This window comes from Phodopus roborovskii, unplaced genomic scaffold, assembly GCF_943737965.1.
Source record: "Phodopus roborovskii unplaced genomic scaffold, PHOROB, whole genome shotgun sequence".
NCBI classification, from domain to species: domain Eukaryota; kingdom Metazoa; phylum Chordata; class Mammalia; order Rodentia; family Cricetidae; genus Phodopus; species Phodopus roborovskii.
The window spans coordinates 109,937-134,021 of record NW_026126484.1 but is presented as its reverse complement, the minus strand read 5'-3'; the positions used below and the strand labels follow the sequence as shown (position 1 = coordinate 134,021).

Genomic DNA, 24,085 nt, shown 5'->3' with positions numbered 1-24,085 from the left:
AAGAGAAATGATTCTGAAATTTAACTAAATCTATGGAGCTAAAAAGAAAATACCCTGAGTGAGGGAGCGCAGATACAAAAGACAAATACAAATACATTGCAGTGTTATCAGGGACAGAGAGGAAACTCAAATAGGAAGATTAACTAGGTGGTTGAGTGGGAGATAAGGGTAAAGGAGGGAATATGGGGATGGACAACTAACAGTAAAGATTTTGAGCAACCATATGGAAATCTACCGCTGTAGAAGCTTCTTAAATAATATTCAAATGTGAAAGGAATCTAAGTGGAGTCACCAAAACAAGGGAGACAGTGCCCTAAATAGACATCTAATGACACTAAGTAAAACTTCCAGGAACAGGAGTGGATTACATCTTGTTGAGACATTGGCCTAAGGGGAGCTATGGAAACCCACAAACATCACAGGCTAATGCCAAGGATATTGGTTATTTCCCCTACAACCCGATGGTTAAGCCATACCACTGAAGATAACACTTTTGCAGTTGAACATGGAGAAGGCCAGGTGGTTTTGAGAGGGAGCTATGTTCCTCCTCCATAATCAAGGCCTCAGATAATCATCCCAGCTCTCAAATATTTATGAATTGTGTTACTTTTGAAACACTACAGCCAGAAGTACTGTTGCACAATGTAGATCCCCAGGATTCATTTGTTAGAGGAATAAATCAGGGAATGACTTCACAACCCTCTTTGTGCCTTGCAGACAGGCACCTTCAGAGCAGCAGGCTAAAAAGGCATTTTTCCTGCCTCCTCCATCACACCACAGGAAGGGAGGAAGGCCAAATGCATACTTGCAGTGTCCAATGTGGCCTGAATCTCTTCACTACATATCCCACTAAATAGCCCGGAACTGATTTCAACATGATCACCATCAGCTGTTAGGATTTTATTTTTTTCAGATATGACTTGGAGTTGTTCCTTGTTACCCCCAGATATAAGAAAACTGAAAAACCTCTCTGTCCCCTACCTGATCACCATGGGTTACAGCTGGATGTCGACAGCAGTATACAAACTGTAACTCACTACTGAATGAAAAACGTACCCAGAGTCTGTTACATGCTTGTGCAGCAGGTTGACGGTGGGTGATATATATCCTTAATTGCAAAGTTTGTTTCTTGCTTTCATCAGAAAGATGGATTCTGTTTTCTAATCTAACCTGTCAATCTGTTATCAATGAGCAATGTTTATTGATTTCTGGTCTTTTGTTAGGATGTGAGTTCCCCCATTCCACCCCCCTTTGATAAACTGTTCTGGGGTTATTTTTTCCTAGTGTCTATTTGGATGTGGCTAATTTCCTCAGACTGAAGTTTTCCTTTTAATGTTTTGTGTAGAACTAGAGGCTAATCTTAATTATTATAAACTATTTGGCCTATTTGCTCAGGCTTCTTATTGGCTATCTCTCTCTTAATTATGAACCCATTTCTATTAATCTGTGTATCTCCCCGTGGTCTTAGCTTGCCGATGATACCAGGTTCTTTTGCTTCCTCAGCAGGTACAGGGCATCTTGCTGAATCTGCCTACTATGTTTCTCTACCCCTGCTTGGATTTCCCACATGGCTAAATTCTGCCTGTTCATTGGTCAAAACAGCTCTATTCATCAACCAATAAAAGAAACATGAATTCACATCATACCGAAGGACAGTCATCATCACCTTTGTAAGATTGATCTTTTTTCTTGCAATTTTTAATATTGTTTCTTTGTTCCATATATTTATCATTATGTGTTTTGGGAACTTTCTTTTCTGTTCCTGTCCATTTGGTGTTTTTTATGCTTCTTATATGTGAAGGCATCTTTAGATTGAGGAAACTTTCTTCTATGATTTTGTTAAAAAAATGTTTTCTGTAGGACAAACATGGTACTCACTTATAAGTAGCTATTAGTTATAAAGTAAAGGAAAATCATCCTGCAATATATAAATCCAGAGATGCTAAGTAAAAAGGTGGGCTCAAAAGGGCATGCATAGATCTCCTAGGAAGGGGAAATGGAATAGATTTTTGGAGGTTGACATGAATGTAAAGGTGGGGGTTGGGATGGAGGAAAAGAGCCCTGGGTGGGGAGCTACTGGAATTGTAATGCATTTCAGGGCAAGGTTCAAACCTAGTGCAAAGGAAACTCCCAAGTATCTATGAGGGTGACCCTAGTGAAAACTCCTGGTAGTGAGGAGATACCGAAACTAAATTCTCGGTAAGGATTCTAATAGAGGGATTAGGATACCACCCCAGCCACAAAATCTTCAATCTACAATTTGTCCTGTCTGCAGGATGTGCTGGGTAAAGGTGGAGCAGACCTTGTGGGAGTGGCCAACCAATGACTGTCCAGCTTGAGATGCATGTCACCAGAGGAAGCCCACTCCTGAGACTTCCTGGAAGACTAGGGACCAGAAGTTCCATAATTGAGAGACCTAGGATAGAACCAAACACAATGGGGGGGTCAATAAAATGATTCCTAAGGATACTGTGCTGTAAGTTCAGACTGCAGCCTAGAATAATAATCATCAGAGATGCTTCATCCAGCAAGTGATGGGACCAAATGCAGAGACGCAGAGTCAAACATTAGATGGAGCTCTGGGAATCCTCTGGAAGATGGGGAGGAAGTCTTGTAGGAGTCAAGGACACCACAAGAAAATGGCCCACAGACTCAACTAACCAGGGCTCATAGGGACTCATAGAGATAGTTAGGGACCCTATATGAGTCTGAACTAAGATCTCTGCATATATGGTGTGGTTGTGTAGCTTGTTGTTCTTGTGGGACTCCTAACAGTGGGAATAGGGACTGTCTCTGACTCTTTTAGGAGCATTTTCCTCTTCTTAGGTTGCCTCATCCAACTTTAATACGAGAGGATGTACCCAGTCTTATTGCAACAAGATATGCCATGTTTGGTTGATGTCCCAGAGAGGCCTGTCTTTTTCTAGATGGAAACAGAGGAGGAGTGGATCAGGTAGGCAAGGTGGTTGGGAGGGGAATAATTACTGGGAGGATAGGAGGAAGGGGAAACTACAGTTGGGATATAATATGTGAGAGAAGAATACATAAGAGATATTTTCTGGGTCTTTGATCAGATTTCCTGGATGTTTTGTGACTAGATTCTTTTTATATTTAACATTTTCTTTGAGTCTACCATATCATCAAATTTTCACTTGAATGTCCTGTAATCTGTTGATGAGGCTTACCTCTGAGGTGTTTGTTTGACATCTTAAGTTTTTTATTTCTAGTTATAGTTCAGTTTGGGTTTTCTTTAGTGTTTCTATTTCTACTTTCATTTCCTGAAATATTTACCAAATTTTATTGTCTTGGGTTTTCTATTGTTGTGAAGAGACACCGTGACCATGGCAACTCTTGTAAAGGAAAGCATTTAATTGGGGCTTGCTTACAGTTTCTAAGGTTTAATCCATTATCAGCATGGTGGGAAGCATGGCAGAACACAGGCACATATGGTGCTGGGAAAGGAGCTGAGAGTTCTACTTCTAGATCCACAGGCCGCAGAAAGAGAGAACGAGCCACTGTGCCTGGATTGAGCTTCTGAAAGCTCAAAGCCCAACCCCAGTGGCACTCTTCCTCCATTAAGGCCAGATCTGCTACCACAAGGCCACAGGTCCTAATCCTTTGAAATAATGACACTCCCTATGAGCTTTTGCGAGCCATCTTCAATCAAATTACCATGTTCATTCAACTGTTTGTTTGGTGAGCATTCATTCAGATCCTTATTAAAATCCCTGAACATATTCATAATGGCTCTTTTGAAGTCCTGGTCTTCTGCTGCAGTTTTATTGCATTTCTAAAGCCTATTGCAGTAAGAGTTTCTGGCTTCCTGGGGAGACATGATGTCTTGCCTGTTCGTGTAGGCAATGGAGATATGATATTTGGTGTATTTTGGGGGGGGGGGTGGAGATATCTTGATCAGGTCCTTGTAGGATGGGTATTCTGTTCTTTGGTTGCTGCTGACCACTCTGGATACTAGGCAAGTGTGGTAGCTGTGGGATTACTAGCAGGGAGGACTCCTGTGGGTGGGTACTTGACACAAGAAAATGGAGATCTATGAGAAAAGGCTCACAGGCATAGTGGAAAAGAACTAAGGAGAGTCTGGATCCCCACCAAAAGACAATGTCCCCAGGGTGGAGTAGGAAGGAGGGGCTCCTGTATTTCAGCCCAGTGAGGCCAATGGAAGTCCCTGGAAAAAGGGGTTCTGTTTGTCATTGGCTGACACAAAGGAAGGGAAGGCTGGCAGGATTCACAGTAAAGAGTGTGCTGACAGGATTCACAGTAAAGAGTGTGATTATTGACCATGTACGGGTATTTGCATGCAGTGCCCCATGTAGCCAAAAGAGGGCGACAGATGCCCGAGTATAAAATGCCTATGAGTCGCCATGTGGGGGCTGAGAATCAAAGCCAGGTCTCTCCAGCAGGACAATCCCTTTAGAAATTGAAAATAGATCCACAGAGCCATCGCTCTAGTGGACACGTGGTCACAGTAGTAGAATGAAGTAGTTCGGCGACATTTGCTTGTTCACTGAAACGGATCCCTGTCTTCTGAGATTCTCACCCCTTCACATCCACGGAAAGATGATTCCGAGGATTATTCGCGGGAGGATTAATATTATAAAGCAGGTGTGTTACTCGAAACCAAAGAAGCTTTGGACGTTGTGTTAAGTGAAGTGAACAAATCACGAAGGAAAAAACTCTTCAGGACGTCCTTACAGTGTGGAAACAGCGTTCATCTGACACTAGCAGAGTAGAGCAGGGACATGAAGGGCTATGAAGGTGGTAGTCACCTTAATTATTTTGATTCATCCAGCCTGTGATAAAAGCATCTTCAAAGAATGCCATCGTCGAACAATTTACGTTGAATATATGTCTCCAAACTAAGAAAACATTGTACTGTCAGGGGTTTCCGTAGTGTAGTGGTTATCACGCTCGCCTAACACGCGAGAGGTCCCCGGTTCGAAACCGGGCGGAAACAGGTTCGTTTTATTGACACTATTATTTTTTCAGATTCTCAGTTCACTCTCTAAGGTTTTCAGACGTTAAGGCAAAAGAATCTTTCTTGGCTCTACGAGTTTTTACGTGACTCTTATGTTTACCCGGGCCATCGATAAAGCAAGAAACTGTGACCACCAATGGATTCCCCGGGCATAAAAGAAAGCACAAACAAATCGTACAAAATGAGCAAATGGAGGGGAATTAGCTCAAATGGTAGAGCGCTCGCTTAGCATGCGAGAGGTAGTGGGATCGATGCCCACATTCTCCAGTTGTTACTTTTAGACCTCCACTCCCCTTAATGACTAGAAGTACACTTTGGGTTCTTTGACCCTATCCGTACCCGTCACTGTCATACTCAAAAGTATGAGTTTTGGGGCTCCCTTGAGCACCCAGTCTTCTGCGCATCTATAACAAATGATTGTGTAACCAGATGCAGACTTTCTCCTTAAACCTCTACACCGTATTCTTTGCTTTAAGTTCTCTGCAATCTTTTCCCAGGGCTGTCTAAGCCTCCCAGGCCGAAAGCATGGCACCGCCCTGCACTGCCACCTACAGCATCCGGTGTCAAACCTCCACGCGGCCTGAGTGGGACATAGCTCCCTCACCACTAGTATCTGTTTCCCTTGTCTAGGCTCAGTGAAAAACCGAGAATTGCATTGCTCTGACCATTTGAGCCATCTGCCCTGGTTCTCTCTGAAGCTCTCCAGCATCTACAGCGTTCTCCTCGAGATGTCACCGAATGTCCAGGCTCGTCCATCCTCCTCCTCTCAGTGAGTTTTATATGTGCGTGTTTCCTGTGAAGTAACACATTTGTGTCTACCCTCAGAAGGTAGTGTGGAATGCCTTACACCCTATGTCTGCCTTCTCCCAGAAGTTCTAACTGGGAATGCTCCCTGAGATTCCTAGTCTGAAAAACAACCACTGAACCCTCCTCCACGGAAGCTGGAACATTCTGGGTGGACCATCTTTGACCTGTATGTATTGCGTGGACTATCTAACCCGAGACATTCCCCGTGGAACATCCAGTCCTAGATGGACTCTCTTCTGTTCCAGAATCTGAAATGATATTGCGGACAGTTGTTTTTTTCTGGAAGAATGAAGCAGCAGACAAGCCTTGCTTGGTCCATCAATAGGAGACTCGCTCTAGATAGCAGTGCCTTGGAGTTGAAGGCCAAGTCCAAGGCCTTAAGACAGCATAAAAAGGACAGCAACTTTTAGGCTACAGCCTGGTGATGGTGAGGAGAATAGATGCTGGTGGCAGAAGGGCAGAGCTCCGGCTTCCGGTTCAAGGGCACAATCTGCAGAGTTACCTCTGTACATCAGTTCCTCACGTGAGAAAACCTCCAACCCATGTAAATAAGACAACAGTGTCTGGGCACAGGGCTCAGGGTCTGGGTACAGGGCTCATTTGCAAGCTCCTCTGGCACAGACGCAGTCCAGGATAGGGCCTGCTGACTTTGGGTCTGGAGCTGAACACTTTGCTCTCTTTCCTCCAGAAGTTATGATGGAAAGCACACACTCAGCTGCTCTTTCCCTGCAGGAGAATTTCCTCCTGCCTCCTAGACAAGAATGCCAACCTTGTCTGGAATTGTTCTGGCAGAGTCCCAGAGTGATAGAGCCCCAGCTCTGGGCCAGGAGACTACAACCAGGAGCCCAGACTACATTCAAGGCTGTGGAGGGTGGGAGATTAGAAACTTGGTGTGTTAATAGGTGAGTTGCTGTGGAGACAGGCAATGACAGGGTGACAGGCGAGCTGGGGCAGCGAAAGAACTCATTCTTTGCTTCTCAACCTGTTTTCCAATTCAGGCCTTGCCACTTCCCAACTCTGAGACCCCTAGAAAAATACTGAATTGCCCTAAGCCTTCATTGCATGGGGAAGGGGCAGGTGTGCACAAGTCCCTTTTTTTGTCAAAATGCAACTGCATTCCATGGAATACATTTTAAGAATCTTTCAGAGTGAGTAGGGACATATGGAACTTTTCAGTTTTGGGATTATAAGGGAAAATCTGTAGATGTGTAGACACAGACAGATGCAAAGGATACAACAGGATAGTGTAGACAGAGCACAACCTTGAGTACTACATACTTGCTTTTCAGCGAATGGAGAACCTGCTGTGTTACTTTTCAACACAGGAGAGCAGGAAAGACTTCTGAGGGAAGAGAATGTCAAAGCAGTGAAGCAAGTGTGAAGACAGAGGCAAAGGGCAGGGGTAACTGTCCCTGCACCCTCAGTTCAGACGGTCTTGTTCAGATGAAAACCAGAGGGTGTGAACGCCATCATTCTATGTATGAGATGCTTCAGATTCAACACTAGCTGTATGGTGTAACCTCCAGGTGATGCTATGGTCTTTAAAAGCTGCACATGGAGGCAGGTGCCTGGAGACTAAGACTTAACATTTCTAATGTGAAGTTGCAATGGAAGGGGCTATTTGAGTGCAACTCAGGTCTGTCAGTCTCCTCACCAGAAGACCCTGAAAACCAATCTGAGAGGGTGGAGTCCTCTTTCTGTACCCAGGGTCTGTTACATGCTTGTGCAGCAGGTCCACGGAGGGTGACAAGGAACAATTCCAAGTCATATCTGAAAAAAAATAAAATCCTAACAGCTGATGGTGATCATGTTGAAATCAGTTCCGGGCTATTTAGTGGGATATGTAGTGAAGAGATTCAGGCCACATTGGACACTGCAAGTATGCATTTGGCCTTCCTCCCTTCCTGTGGTGTGATGGAGGAGGCAGGAAAAATGCCTTTTTAGCCTGCTGCTCTGAAGGTGCCTGTCTGCAAGGCACAAAGAGGGTTGTGAAGTCATTCCCTGATTTATTCCTCTAACAAATGAATCCTGGGGATCTACATTGTGCAACAGTACTTCTGGCTGTAGTGTTTCAAAAGTAACACAATTCATAAATATTTGAGAGCTGGGATGATTATCTGAGGCCTTGATTATGGAGGAGGAATATAGCTCCCTCTCAAAACCACCTGGCCTTCTCCATGTTCAACTGCAAAAGTGTTATCTTCAGTGGTATGGCTTAACCATCATGTTGTAGGGGAAATAACCAATATCCTTGGCATTAGCCTGTGATGTTTGTGGGTTTCCATAGCTCCCCTTAGGCCAATGTCTCAACAAGATGTAACCCACTCCTGTTCCTGGAAGTTTTACTTAGTGTCATTAGATGTCTATTTAGGGCACTGTCTCCCTTGTTTTGGTGACTCCACTTAGATTCCTTTCACATTTGAATATTATTTAGGAAGCTTCTACAGCGGTAGATTTCCATATGGTTGCTCAAAATCTTTACTGTTAGTTGTCCATCCCCATATTCCCTCCTTTACCCTTATCTCCCACTCAACCACCTAGTTAATCTTCCTATTTGAGTTTCCTCTCTGTCCCTGATAACACTGCAATGTATTTCTCCTTCCTTGGGAGATCTTTTCCTCTGCTGTAGTCCTATTCTAGGTTCATAATCTCCATGGTTATTCAGATCATGGTTATTGTAGCAAACATATCAAAGATTAAAGGCAACGTACACATATAATAGAAAACATACACTATTTGTCTTTTGTATCTGCGCTCCCTCACTCAGGGATTCTTTTAAGCTCCATAGATTTAGTTAAATTTCAGAATCATTTCTCTTAATAGCTGACTAATATTCCATTGTATAAATGTACCACATACTCATTAATCATTCATCAGTTAATGTACAGCCAGACTATTTAAACTTTGGATATTATGAATAAAGCAACAATGAACATGAATGAGTACGTGTGTCTGTAGTAAGATGTGCAGTCCTTTGGGTGTATGCCACAGTGTGATAAAACTGGATCTTATCAACTTGTTTGTTGTTTTTTTGTTTGTTGAGGCAGCGTCTGTCTGCATAGTACTGGCTGTCAAGAAACTCATTATGTAGACGCCAGACTGTCCTCAAACTCACAGAGCTCTGCCTGCCTCCATCTCACAAGTGCTGGAATTAAGGCATGCATCATGATGCCAATTTTATGCAGTTTGAGGGAGATCAATTCCCAGCTTCCTAAGAAACTACCACACCAATTTCCATAGTGGCTGTACAAGTTTGGACGCCCAGTTGCAAGGAATAAGTGTTCCCCTTTCCCCATATCCTCACCAACATGGGCTGTCATTTCCTTAATTGATCTTGGCCACTGTGACTAAGGTATGATGAAATCTCAAAGTAGATTTGATTTGATCCAACTTTTTGTGTTTCCCGGTTATTGGTAAGACATTTCTCATTTCCTTTTGTAAGGTCCTTGAGCATAGTCATAATTGCTATTTTGAAGTCTTTGTTATATTGACACAGTTCAGCTCCAGAGAGTAGAGAGGAGTTCAGTTCACAGTGACTCCATTCCATCTTGACATAAAGTTGGAGGGAGACTTCCAGCTTGTTCTTGACTTTAAGGCCAAATGAAAGGATGCTTGGCGAAAGGTGTAGGTTAATAGATGTTTTGAGAATTAAGGAGGTGATTAAGCTTGTTTCTTACTTGAATCACAATAATGAAATCATTTGCTCCCCCCCCTTTGCTTTGGGTATAAAAGAGCTATGAAAAATAAATTCCATGCTGCTGCTGTATTTACTGAAAGGGAATGTCACAGACCTTTCAGTGGGCGATGGGTCTGAAGGGAGACCAAGACTCGGATGAACAGGTCAGGAGTGGCTTCGGCTTGACAGACAGACACAAACACACTTGAGGAAGTTTGCAACTGCTGCGATTTTTACTTCAGAGCATCAGGTTTTTATGTAGAAAGTTCAAGGAACAGATTTTTTTTTGCCACAGTTTAAAATTTACAGACATACTATAGAAATGTCAGTAATTACTTTGGAGCATGAGATCGTAAATACATCTAAGCAAGTGTATAGCTGGGAACCTCTGTTTATTTTGGCCTGCTGTGGTCAGCTTACCAGGGATTTGATTTACTGAGAATAATGAGAATAATCATTGTCTCTGGTCAGTAAACTTTTAACAGTATTGATAAGAACTTTTGTACTGTTTTATTGATTTAGGGGCCCTAAAAACTCAGTAGTAAATCCCACAACAGCTTTGCTGTGGGCGGGCTAATTAGGCAGGGCCATCTTGTGGGAAAATTCCTATAGCTTTAGCTTTGTTAATTTATTAGGCCTTGGGCTGACACCTGAAGTCTCAACTGGCACCCTGGGATTTGTAGCTGAGGGCACCGAGGGCAACAGCTATCTGTTAATTGCTGGTCTGTATCTCTTTCAGTCCCTGAAACTATATCTAAGTGTTTTCTGGGCTTCTCTGAATTAACAGTGGAGCTACAGGCCAAAGCACCCATGATCAAAAGCATTATAGCTATCATAGCACAACATACACCTAGCACTTTTCCAGACTGTCCGTCGGGCAATCACCTGCAGGGTCCTGAACCACTTTTCCCCAGGAGGCGTAACCAGGTGTGGTGCGAACCTCTGGACAGGTAGCCGTTGAGATTTCTCTCAGCCATTGCTACACTGTCTCCACTGGGGCTGGTGTGACAAGGGAACCCCAAATCACTCACAAGAAGCAGTCTCAAGGCAAAAAGCATGAGGAGTTTTTATTCCAAGTGCACTGTGGTCCACAGTCACATGCAAGGGTAGGGTACTGAAGACCTCGAGGGCAGAATTGAGATAGCTTTTATAGGATTTACATCAAAGCTAACAAGGCCAGTTTCAAAACTAGCCTGTTATTTTCACTAGGCTTAAAAGCAAGGTCATGGGATAGTTCAAAACTTGGATGGTTAATAAGGTTTCCTGGGTTACAGAGATTTCATAGAGTACACAGTTTTTACAAGGCAGGATTGTTTAGCGCACCTGCAAGGTTAGGGGGTTTTCTTTCTCTAGGACCAGCAGGCTCAGTGACCTTGTCCTTGAGCAGCTAGGAGAATGTACTCTCCAGTCAGGGAGTTATCTATATCTATTGGCAGAGGCACTTGTTCTTTCTAGTTTTCCTTTCTTGCCATGAGACCTGTCTCTTTTAGTTATTAATTTTCTTTATGGACAGGATGACCCATAACAGTTCCCAGACTGTTGTTGTGGATAACAACATTCCTCAGGAACTAGGTGATTATGAATAATAATAATAATTTCCAGAAACCGGTCATCATCACCAAGCTATTTCATGTGTTTTTCTTTTTCCTGGGCTTTGCATGTAGCTAGGGTGGTTTTTAAATACATGCTGATGGACTTTTTTCTTTTAATTTCTGACTTTTAGTGGTCATTAGAGAGTTAGGCTGTATTTTCCTCCTTTCATTCCCCACTTCTTCTCTTGTCAATAGTTCTAATCTTAGAACTAGGGAAATTAAGAGGCAGCCTCCTCTAGGCTCTGGAGACTCCTGTAAGTACCATCATCTGGACCACACTCACTCATTCTCTAACAAAAGCAATAATCTTATTAATTATGCAAGGTCCTGTAGTAAGCAAAAGGAACAGGATGACTAAGGGTCCCATCAAAGCAGAGAGTGGGGTGGTTATCCAAGGGGACTTATTGAACCATCCCTCAAACCATTCTTGGTTAGTTTCTCTTTCCTGTTCTCGTCTTTTTAGTCCTCTAATATTGGCCATATTGTCTTTTGTTTTTCCTGAATGGTCACGATAAAAGCAGCATTCCTCCCGGAGAGCAGCACAGAGACCCCCTGCTGTAAAAATAATAAATCTAAACTCCTACAGTTCTGAAGGCCAACTTCCACCAGGGAGCTTAGTGAGTCCTGCAGATGGGAAATGGAAGCCTCTACCCACTTTAAATCTGAGTCTAGACTTGCTCACAGGCTAGAATAGGCCTGTTGTTGTTGTATGAGTGCTGTGGTTCCCGTACCTACCCCTGTGACAATCCCTGCTCTTAGGAGGAGACCAAGTGTCAGAGTAGTCAATGGTTCCCTCTTCTGTCAATGGAATAAAGGGACAAGGGCTCATCCTCAAAGTGATAAGTTAGGTGGGGTAGGAGTCTGACTAGGACACCGAAATCTCTGGATACGTTAAGGACCTTCGGGTGGACACATGCAGTTAGAACAGTAGAGCATGCCCACCAAGTATCTTTGTGGGGAACAAGGTAAGAGTTTTCAGTAATAGGATTGATATGGCTACACAGATGCTGGTAATGTGAGGGTACTGAACCCACACACATTCCCTGACCTGTGACTGATTAGAGCATCAGGGAGACTTTAGACTGCCACCTACAGACTGCAGATTTCTTGGAACTTGAATAAAACCCCGGGATGGCAATTCCCTCATAATAAGGTGGTGCTACTGTATTAACATAACCAGCAGGATTTGCTGGCATTAGGGTTGGTTGCACTGGGACGGAGCAGGTGGTCTCACAGGGGCTAGAGGCCCTCGGTCTGTTAACACCTTGTTGTGGCCTATAAGGCTGGGGTTCAGGGACTCTATCTTCAGCCTAATGGTATAGACCTTTGTCCCATACTGTTATATAGAATCAAAGACCTCAGGTTTTTTCTTTTGTCCAATCTTGTGACTTCTGTCCCTTGGGAGTAAATGTGATGTTAAGTGGATTGACTCCCTTTCCTGTCAGGCTTCTTAGTACAATGATAAGGTCCCAACTAGGACAGACGCCAGTAAGCCTCCTCAGTGGTCTCACATCCCCAGTGCCTGCAATTATAGTGCTCAACACCCCCACAGCTTTGCTTAGATCCTGGGGGCAAACATAATCTCAACCTTCGCTGAGCCGCCTCATGCTTTAGCCGGGGTCATCGGCCATGTAAATAACTTGGGGCGTGTTCCCTTGCACTAATGACTGCTTGATCATAGGCTCAAAATGGGCTACCCCTAGGGGATTTTAGAGGGGGTAAGATCAGGGATGTCCCATATATCTGACCAGGCCATTACAGCACAAACATCAGGGGTTAGGGGTGGACAGCATGTCCAAGAGGGGGCTTCCTTAGAGACACTCCATATTATATCCCTAGTGCAGGAAAACACTCGCCAGGTTAATTTTTGGGGAGTGTGGGGATTGGTAAAGTCACTTAGGTGTAGAAGCAGGCTCCATGTGATGAAACTTAAGTTTAAGGGGATTCTCAGTCTTTTCAGCTCTCCATCCAGGATCGGGAGATGGTGCTGGTTTGATCCAGGAGGCGATTCCTTTGACCTTTACAGCCCTTGGTGTGGTCAGGAGCACGATATCTGGGCCTTTTCATCGAGTCTTGAGGTTTCCTGTGCGGTGGCGTCTAACATAGACTGAGTCTCCTACTTGGAAGCGATTAAGTGTCCTCCCGAGTAGACCTACAGGAGCTGCTTCCACTTTGTCATCTCACCCACTTGAGCACCTTGAGCCTGGCAAACAAAGGCAATGCATCAGCGCTATGTACAGAAGTGATTTCCATCAGTGGAGGAGGCCCCCCATAGAGCAATTCATAGGGGGTCAGCCCAAACTGTCCAGGGGTGTTTCTAGCCCTGAAAAGCACAAAGGGTAGGAGAGCTATCCAATCATTAGCACCAGCCTCTGCAGTCAATTTAGTGAGGGTCTCTAATGGTTCTATTTATCCATTCTACCTGCCCTGAGCTTTGGGGTCTGCATGCACAATGTAATTTTCAATCAATCCCCAATATGTCTTGGCCAGTCCCTGACTTACCTGGGCAACAAAAGCTGGACCATTGTCTGATCCTATTACCTTAGGTATTCCAAATCTTGGGGAAATTCCCTAACCTCCCATGTCCATCAGTCTCACAGCTGAAGCTGCCAGATCTCCAGAAGGCCTCTTGCCGGTTCCATCCCCACTGCCTGAGCCACCCTTGCAGCTCTTGCTTCGAAGCAGGCAACTGAGATGGATTTTGAAGGAGTCCTTTTGAGAAGGGCCCACCAGGGGCCCCGGGAAGCGGTGGGGGGGGGTTGTTGATGCTGTTGTTCCCCTCTGCTCAGGCGCCCTGGAGGGACCCAGTACTGCAGCAGGAAGGGGGTGCACGGGGGGGGGCTGCAACAGAAGCCGGCCACCCCCTCCTCCTCCACTGCCCAGGCTACTGAGCTCCTCTTCTGAACAGCTGTTAGTCTTCAGGTTCTGATTCCAAGCCTTCTAGGACCAGCAGCGCATAGCTCATCTCCATAGGGTCCTCTCCAGCCTGCGGGGCGGCAGCAGGCCGCGGCTGCTGCGACTGTGGCTGCGGAGAAGGAGTGCTGCGGGGGGGGGGGGGGGCGGGCAAGGGCAGCAGCCCCCGCCAGCAGTCTTGACTCCCTGGCCCCACCGGCTGGCAGAGCCCCAAAGCAGTCAGCTGCACATCTAGTATCTAGTCCAGACACTGGACCCCAGTTCCGCTCTAGCACCAACCCCGGGGCAGGAGGGCTAGGGATCCAGTGCACAGAGGTGCTGGGGACACAGCAATTCCGAGGGTCCCGGCTCTGGGGCCACCTCTCACTGTTCCGGAGCTCAGCCCCCTGCATTGGGGAGTTTGTATTTATCATTTAGTCTAACAGTGAGGATTTGCAATTGATTTCCCTGTTTATCAGTTACTGATGGTTGTTCAGAGTCAAAATGAATCTGGGCTTCTACTTTTGACAGACTCTTCCTAACAGAGGGTAAGGGCATTCTGGGATAACCAGGAATGAGTGGGATACCCGGCCCACACCAAGGTCCACTGTTCTTCGGGTAATCCATGAATACTGTGGCACCCACTACCCAAGTTTTTTTGTATTTTAATTTTTTTTTCTTATGGCTGTATCAGCACGGAATGCTCCACTCCAGTCTCCATTAAAAATTCGACTGGTCACCCTCCGTTTTCAAAGTTATCCTGGGCTCGGGGAGGGAGTCTGAACCCTGTCTCCCTTCATCTTCATCTTTCCCCAGGGCTAGGCATTTTGGTCCCCTGTTTTTCTTCTTGGGGCAGTCCTTTGCCCGGTGTCCTTTCTCTTTACAATACACACACTGGTCCTTGTCAAGTGGGTTCCTGTTGCCCAGGTTCCCTGTTCTAAATTTTTTAACTTCTCTCTCTACTATCTTTCCCTTCACTGAAGCCAAGATTTTAGTCAAATTATTTTCCTGTCTTCTGTCACACTTTTCTTCTCTCCTCTTTTTTCTGTCTTTCCTCTCTTTCTCTGTTCCTTTAATACACTTTCTCTGCCTCTTTCATTAAATCATATAACTCAGCTTCCTGTAACCCTTTCAGTCTCTGGAGTTTCTTTCTAATATCCGGGGTCTATTGCCCTATGAAAGTCAGAGCCACCGAAGCTCTCTGGGCTTCTGAGGTAAGGTCCAAAGGAGTGTTCTCTTTACCTTAGCCAAACTGGTGGGCCATCTCTCTCTCTCAGCACCTCGGAGACGATAGATTTTCAAGCTCTCCCTACCTTCAGCTGTGTTGAAGTCCCAACTGGGGTGAGTCAAGGGGAATCCCATGTCAATCTCGTTTTGCAGCTTCGGGGGCCCCAGGGACATTTTTAGCCTCTAACAGTATTCTCCCTCACTCCTCGGTTGTGAAGAGGGTCTGCAGCAGCTGGTGACAATCATCCTAATTAGGCTGGTGAGAGAACATAAGGGACTCCACCAAGCCCATAAGGCATTGGGGATCCTCTGAGAAGGAGGGGTAGTCAGTTTTCCAATTATAAAGATCTGAGGAGGAGAAGGGCCAGCATTGGACAGGCTGCAATCTGGCCACCCGACACTAGGGGGCCAAACGTGTGCAGCGTCAGGGTCACAACTCCATTGGTCCATTCCGGTGTGGCTCCTCTCCCACCACCTGAGCCTGAGCTTGGGGGGGGGGGGGGGGGGAGAAGGTCCCCCTGTGACACACTGGTCTCTAGGTGAGGGATCAGAACTGTATCAAGAATGACTTTGAGAGACACTGAGGAAGGATAACGGTAGCCTCTGGCTGGTCACCTCGCTGGGGCCAGAGCAGGGAGGGTGCCCAGTGTCTGCCTGCTGCCCTGGCCCATGGCCACTCAGCTGTGGCTCAGCCCCGGTGGCAGCAGTGCACATCTGGGGGCAGGGAACATGTGCTCTCACGGTCTCGCTGGGTCTCCCCCAGCCCTCAACCCCCATCCCCAAAGATGGCCCCGTGCAACTGATCATAGGCAGCGGGTCAGGATGAGAGTCAAGTCCAGTCTGAAAAACAGTTGCCTTAACAGCTTGGATAATCTCAAAATTAAAAGGGTCCCCTCTGATGGCTATCGAACACTGAATGTCCTCCACTCAGGCGCAAAAAGTCTGCCAGAATCTCCCTAACCTCAACTGATAAATTATGGTCCCGAGACTTAACTTCAGTCCAGTGGTCAAAAGACAAACTAAGGGGAGTAGTCGTCACCGTCTGTCCTATGATAAAGCTACAGACAAACACACCAAAGACACACAGAATGAAAACGCACAAAACAGAAACTAACAGATCCAGATACAGATCCATATCTTCCACCAGCAGGCAAAAGAATCTGATGGCTGTGGAGGAAGCTTCTGCTTCAACAACAGAGCTCGGTCCTACAGACCCACAGAAGGAGCTCAAAGGCATCCTTGTGGCTCTCATACCACCCCCCCCCAAGTGTCCCTCAGGGAAGCAGCCTATGATCCCCCATAGCACAGCTGCTGATCACAGTCCTCTGGTCCTTACAGCCTGAGAAGACAGCTGCAAACCAAAACCAAGAATGTGTTCCAGAATACAGATACCAGAAAACAGATACACAGAACAGAGATGCCGCCCAGCACACACACACACACACACACACACACACACACACACACACACACACCAGGGGGATTCCCCATACCTCCAAGTCGGTTCTTGAGTGTGAGGGGTGGTCGCAGTTTCCTGGCTAACACACCAAATGAAAGACCTGCAGAGAGTGGACCTTCATGCACCCAGTCAGGAAAGGTGACACCCAAAATCACTCATGAGAAGGGGTCTCAATGAAAATAGCATGAGGAGTTTTTATTACAAGTGTACTGCGGTCCTCAGTCCTCTACGGCTGCGTGGCATGGAAGGTCCACACTCTGCAGGGCTTTCAGTACTGTTCCACACAACACCTGGCCCTGACATGGCTTCAAAGAGGAGCTGTGGAGTCAGCAAAGAGAAGAAATAGACTGAAAAATCTGAGGGTGAATCAGGATGGAGGCTACTTATTGAAATAAAAAAAAGTAAAAAACACTACACCTTTTTTACTCTATAACTGCACAATAGTTTGAATATAGGCATGATTGAAAGCAGACTCACTGATTCAGGGATGAAGCCCACCATTAACTTTATTACAGCCTTTTTCCTGAGACAAAAACAATACAGCAAGTTTCCAAATGCCTCTTGTTCTCTATCTGTACCAGGAGCCTTCTTTCTGTTTGGTTTGTTTGTTTTGCTTTTGTTTGTTTTTGTTTTGTTCTGTTTTTTTTTTCTTTTTCTTTTTTGAGACAAGGTTTGTCTGTGGCTTTGGAGGCCATCCTGGAACTCACTTTGGAGACCAGGCTTGTCTGGAACTCACAGAGATCTGACTGCCTCTGCCTCCAGAGTTCTGAGATTAAAGGTGAGCACCACCACCGCCCAGCTGAGTCTTCTTACTTTAATGGAAGGGCCACAACTTCCTCCTGCCAGAGATAAAGAGAATGATGCTTTTAGCAAGAAACAACTTTCCTCGAGGCCCTGAGCAAATGGAAGCCCTTATCCAAATGCATGGCTTTGGAAGAAGGATGTCCTCTGAGCACCAGACATTCTACTACCTTTAGGAAAAATTTCATTCCTCAAGGGGCATGATGCAGTGTAAGCACTGAGCTGTGCCTTATTTCATTCCTTCTTGTCTTAGTATTCTATATGGACCTGACTCCCTCATACACTCCCCAAAGGGAAGGTACTGGTGTCTTATTCTTTTTTCCATTAAACTTTACCATTCTGATTCCTCTATACTCATTAACTGAACTCTTGCCTTTAATGGCTTCAGGCTTTGGAGCTGGATTGTACACTTCATCCTTGAGGACAGTTGTGCCAATCGGAAATCTCTAACTTTCCTGTTCTTGGTGTAATCAGGGGGACACAAAAGGGATTCCTGAATGCAAAATCATTACACTATTTGTTTTCATGCTGGTGGTGAATTTTACCAAAAAAAAAAAAAAAAAAAAAAAAAATTCTGCTGAAAGAGGGTGCCATTATAACATTTTCGTCTTTCACCAGTGCCCCACAAAACTTCCCAGAGTCAGAGGCATAAGAAACTCTCATAACATAGAGTGAGAATCGTTGAAAATTAAAGTAAAATCTTTTACTGGAGAAGTGTGGTCTGCAATGTCTAATGCTGGAACTTCTTCAAGCAGCAGCGGTGGCCAATCACCATGCCGTCCACACCATCTGATGCTTCAGCTTTATTGCATTTCTAAAGCCTGTTTCAGTAAGGATTATTGGCTTCTCGAGGAGACATGTTGTCTTGCCTGTCCTTGTAGGCAATGGAGATATGACAGTCGAGATGTTTCTTGGGGTACATGCGATCTGGTCCCTTTGGGTAGATTTTGTTCTTTGGTTGCTGTTGCTCACTCTGGATCCTAGGCAAGTCTGGTACTTGTGGGGTTCCTAATAGAGAGGGCTTCTGCCGGTGGGTAGGCGACACAAAGGAATGGAGACAGGCTATCAGAAAAGGCTGACAGGGACAGTGAAAAAGAGCTGAGGAGACTCAGGATCCCCACCAAGAGGCAAAGTACTAGGATGGAGTAGGGAGTCGGAGCCTCTATATTTCAGCTCAGTGTGGCTATTGGAAGTCCCTGAGAAAGGGGTTTTTGTGTATCACTGGCTGACAGGAAGGGAAGGCTGAGAGCATCCAGGAAAGAGTGTAATTTATGTGTGTATGAGTATTTGCATGCAGTGCCCCATGTAGCCAAAAGAGGGCGGCAGATGCCCAAGTACTGAATTCAACATGCTGATGAGGAGCCATATGGGGGCTTAGAATCAAAGTCAGGTCCTGAGGGGGGGGTGGAGCCAGGTGGGGAAGTGACCTGTGGAACTAGGTCTGAGGAGGAGCTCAGACTTGCTCTCTTGCAAGTCACAGGGGGACAGGAGAACTTCTGGAGGCATTCTTGGAAGCAGGAACCTGCTGGTGTTCACCTGTCTATGTTGTTAGTTATTTCTCCCTGAATAAACATCTGATCGGCCTAATTGTTTGTCCAGGTCCTTTTTAAACCGAAATAAGGTCCCTTTAGAAATTGAAAATAAATCCACAGAGCCATCCCTCTAATGGACACATAGTCACAATAATGTAATGAAGGAATTCTTACACATTTCCTTGTTCACAATAACGGATCCCTGTCTTCTGAGATGCTCACTCCTTCACATCCACCGAAGGAAAATTTCGAGAAGGATTATTCACGGGAGGATTAATATTATAAAGAAGCTGCGGCCTGACATTAAGTGAGGTGAACCTGCCTCCGAGGGACAATTTCCGCAGGATTTCACTTACCCTGTGGAAACTGACTTGTTTAGGTGATACTAGCAGAGTAGTGTGGGGTCACCAAAGGCTTGGGATGAAGGGGGAGACAACTTAGTTATTTTGTTTTAGCCAAGCCATGCTACAAATATATGCAACGAATGCCATCATCATCAAACAATTTGAGAAACAAGATATCAGTATATCTTTTTAGAAAGTAAGCAACGGTAATTTATACATACCCCATTGTGAGTTTCTGTACTGTAGTGGCTGGCATGCTCGCCTCTCATGAAAGAGGTCTCCATTTCGAAACCTGGCGGAAATAAGATCATTTTTTTTACTTTCTTTTTCTATTTTAACATTCATAACTTACTCCATAAACTTCTAAAGAGTTAGCACATAAAAAATCTCAGCTTGGAGATTTTTGACCATGACTGTGGTACCTTGACCAGGACCCAAGAGATGGCAGGTATTTTGTGAACACAAATTGGTCCAGTGAACATGCAAAGATGTGAAAGAAAAGAAAAAAAAAAAAAAAAAAGTTTGAAATGTCGGGGAATTAGCTCAAACAGTAGAGTGCTTGCTTAGCATGCGAGAATGTCAGTGGCTTGGTCCTGTGGTAAATCCCTAATTGTACTCCAGTCGATAACTAAAGTTGGGAAAACGATCTGAGGACTCCTGCATTGTTGCCTTACTCTCATCTTGACACTTCCTTTATGATGGAATGGGGAAGGTTCACCAAAAGGTCACTGTAAATACCACAGCACAGATCTCTGCCAGGCTCCCTGGGAGTGCTGGGAGGGACAAAGCTCAGACTGAGGATACTGCCAGGAAAGATCTCTGCCAGAGATCTTCGGACCTGACTAAGCTGTTGGACATTGATGAATGGCTTGGGGTTCTGAAGCCTACCTTCCTCGGTCAGTGTCTCTAGATCAGCAGGAGGCAGGAAACAAGCAGGAGTTCCACGCAGGAAGTCAGGTGGTGAAGAGTCAGTATGGCTGCAGAGAAGGCATGCTGAAAGAATTGTGAGGTGGAGAAACGCACTGGTATCCTGTTGTTTCCCTCTGCTTCCAGATTGGATTCTTCTAGAACACGACTCCCTCCATCTGTGCTCTCAGGACACTTAAAACCACAGAAACAATACACAGCTAGAGGACATGGGTCAAAAAAAGTTGCAGTTCTTTGAAAGTGTTTTTGTTGAACAAAAAGATGAAATCATTAGCTTGGCCCGTACGGGGATCGAACCCGCGACCTTGGCGTTATTAGCACCACGCTCTAACCAACTGAGCTAACCGGCCAACTGATGTAAGAGTTTCTGCTTCCTTTCTACAGGAAGGTAGTCCTACAGATTAGCAATTGTCAATGGATTCTTGGGTGTTTTAACTTTGAAGTTTTCTGAAAACAGCCTGAACCTTACAATAGTTCAAGATTAAACAACGAAAACAATTTAAATGTCACATTCCAATGTTTGCCGACCCAGTTTTCTCGCACCATAGACAAGCCCCATATGTGTGTGTCCCCCTCCCCCCCTGCAGCAGAAGGGAAGAATACAGAGCAGGTTGAGCTGAGTGCTCTTTAAGGTGGTTGTTGGCTTCCGGGAAATCTCAATTGCAGACTTTCTCCTAAAAGTTAAGCTTTACTTGGACCGCAGGATGATAAAACACAGGATATTGTTGTTATTAACACCACAGTCTAACCAACTGAGCTAACCTAAGTTAGCTAAATAATATTCTACAGAAGACCTCTACAGATAGGAAGAGACATAATTGTCAATTGAGGATGTTTGGGTTGTTTTCTTGTTTGTTTAATTTTAGTTATCTTGAAGACGGAAAAAGTTACGAAACTGCGTTGCTGTAAGTTGAAACTTTCCCTGAACAGACACAAAATTCTGTAAGAGGGCAAGTAATTCCACGATGCAGTGATTCCTGCCCCGGACAGACTGGCCCTGGACAGCCCAGTCCACTTGCTCAGTGGCCCTCCAGACTGCCAGGCTCCCTCTATTCTCACTGAGTTCGCCTCCTGCGCTGTTCTGCCGGTTGCCTCTAAGTGACAATTTGATAGCCTTCCCAGTTTTACCGAATTTTGCAATCAATTCGTCAAAAAATATTTGTATAATGCTGTCGGGGGGGGGGGGAGAGGAGGGGTTCCTCTGCCGGGTCACGGGTCTCTGCTAAGCCGCTAGCACATCGCCCTAGTCTTGCAGAAGCCTGCGCTCCAGGGGCCGGGAGTTCGTGCCCAGAAGACCGTTAGTTCGCGGCCGGCCGGGCTTTGCCCTCTGGCCACTGTCGGGGACCTGAGAGTCCTGTGTGATGAGTGAGTCCAGGACCAGCGCGCCCCAGCTCCTCATAGGACGGAGTAGTCTCGTTTGTCTTAGGTCTCTGTGAGGCCAAACTCTGCTCAGCTCAAACTTGGATTTACCGTCGGCACTGCTCCAGGAGTTTGGGAGGGGGGGGGGCGCCTGCTCTTCCTGGCCGTTCATAGCTGTCTCAGCGGGGGCACGAAGAGGCCAGAGCCGGCTGCCCTGTCCTCGGCGACTGGAATCGGGGAAGGGCTCCTGGGCTCATTGCGTCCTCCTTTAAGGAAGTCTCGGAGGAGTGGAAAACTTGAGATTCTGAAATGAGGATTTTCAGGTGGCCCAAAAAACATTGACCCTGGCCGTTTCAGTCTGAGAGTCTGCAGATCCTCGGCGACACATGGAACAAACACGAGGCGACTCTCTCAGTCCTGGATACAGCCGGCGCTGACCCCTGTAGGAACTGATGCCTGGGGTCCTCTGATCCGGAGGCTGCGACGGTGCTCATCCTGACATCTGAGACAGCCCCTGGTCGCCGCAACCACGAGCTTCCGTGACACGAAATATCTGTGACAACGAAGTCGCCCGCGACCTCGGAGCCTCTAATCGAGGACGCCAATGCAGAGCATCAGCCTCCACCTTCCCAGTCGTTTGTTCTTCCACCCCCTCTGGTGCAAGGAGTCTGTTGACCCTGTTCACGAGGGACCGACCCGCAGAGCTCCGGTTCCCCATCTGGTAGCCTTGCTAAGGCAACAACCACAGAAGGAGACACAAACACAGGCGGCTTCGAAAGAGCGCGACGCGTGACGCACAGCTCCGAGAACGTCACAAGCCACTGCACCACTCTAAACTCAAACGGCTTTACCGCGGGTCCCAGGGCCCTGTGTGCGGGGTCTTCATTTCAACGCCGTCCCCGCTGTTGATCCAGTAAGTCCACCGTTAGGAAACCTGCGCGTGCCGCAGCCGACAAGGACCTTACAAACTTTCTCTGGTTATGTAACCCATGAAAGCTTCACCCCGAAAGCCCCCTGCATTGCCTCTCGGGTCCTCTTCTTCCAGTTTCTCAAAAACTACTGAGATTCTGCGGAGGTGGGGGCTCTTGAACACAGCGAGCTTGGTTAGGACATTTTAGCGGGACAGTTAATTTCTTTGGGAGATGAGGGAAGAGTTCCTGAAAATGTTGACTCCTGTCCCTGTACGAGGGATGTTATAAATGGATATTCTGGTCCCACTGGCATGTGTTAGACAGCACAAATCCGTTCTGTCTGACTACCTGCACAGGAAGTTAACATTCCAAAATATGAGTACTACATTTCCGTTGCGTTGTCTCGGTACTGCTAAACTGCTTGTTAAATCGCATCTTAAAAGGGAACTTCCGATTCCTGTCTGGGATTCTCCTTCGGGGAGACTGTGAAAACCTCAGGTTCGGACTTCAGAGGTCCAGACAGCAGACAGTGGAGCCTTGTAGTAAATTCCCGGGTGTGGGAAAAGCCCCGAACGAGGCTGGTGCCGCTGACCTGTTTGTAACAAGCATTTCGATAGTGAGCAGTGTGAGAGAATAAGGCAACTGGCTTCTTTGGTCGAGTTATTTCTGAATGAAAAGGAACCGGCTCCATATGGTGATTTAAATCTGAAAAGAGGATTAGCCAAAATCTCAATGCTCCAAACAGAGAAGCCAGGCATACCAGATAAAGATGGAGTAACCACCCAGGGCAGCATTCTCTGCATTTCATCTCCAGCGCCAAAAAACATTCAATAAAACATGTTGGAAAAACCAAAGACGTCTGAGATGAAGACCTTTTAATGATTGTAGATGTTAGTTAGGGTTTCTACTGATGCCAAGTGACACCTTGACCAGGGCTATTCTTATCAACATCATCATCATCATCATCAGTTTCCTCTACCTCCTCTACTCCAGCCCCCTCCCCTCAGCAGAACAACTGTTACAAAGGAAAACAATTGATTGGGGTGACTCACAGTTCCTAGGTTCAGTTCATTATCATCATGGTGGGACATGGAAGCATGCAGGCAGACATGGTGTTCGAGATGTAACTGAGTCCTACATCTTGCACGCAACAGGAAGTAGGCTTTGTGTCACACTGTGAAAAGCTTGAGCAAAAGAGATCTCAAAGTTTGCTCCACAATGCCACACTTCCTCCAACAAGGCCAAACCTACTTCAACAAGCCTCAGAGAGACACTCCCTTTGGGGACAATTTTCTTTCAAGCCACCACAGTAGATCATCTTTTTGCTATGTTCTTTGATTCTATTTGCAAGCGTTTTATTGAGATTTCTTACATCTACATCTATAAATAATATTGGTCTATAATTTTTATTTGGTCTTTGAGTTGTTTGGTATTAAGATAATAGTTTTGAAAAAAGAATTAGGATGTGATCCTTCAGTTACTATTTGTGGGGTAATTTGAGGAGTATTGTTCTGTTTTCTTTGAAGGTCTGTTAGAATTCTGCACTGAACTTACATGGCCCTGGT

General features: G+C 45.8%; 3 non-coding genes across 3 annotated transcripts; 2 read left to right on the top strand and 1 right to left on the bottom strand.

Moving 5' to 3' along the window:
* Positions 1 to 4,899: 4,899 nt before the first annotated feature.
* Positions 4,900 to 4,972, top strand: Trnav-aac (transfer RNA valine (anticodon AAC)). The gene has a single exon. It is a non-coding gene; the product is annotated as a tRNA-Val (tRNA).
* Positions 4,973 to 5,187: 215 nt separating this feature from the next.
* On the top strand, positions 5,188 to 5,260 carry Trnaa-agc (transfer RNA alanine (anticodon AGC)). Its single transcript has one exon. It is a non-coding gene; the product is annotated as a tRNA-Ala (tRNA).
* A 15,266-nt stretch (positions 5,261 to 20,526) lies between these two features.
* On the bottom strand, positions 20,527 to 20,600 carry Trnai-aau (transfer RNA isoleucine (anticodon AAU)). The gene has a single exon. It is a non-coding gene; the product is annotated as a tRNA-Ile (tRNA).
* Between the last annotated feature and the right edge of the window lie 3,485 nt (positions 20,601 to 24,085).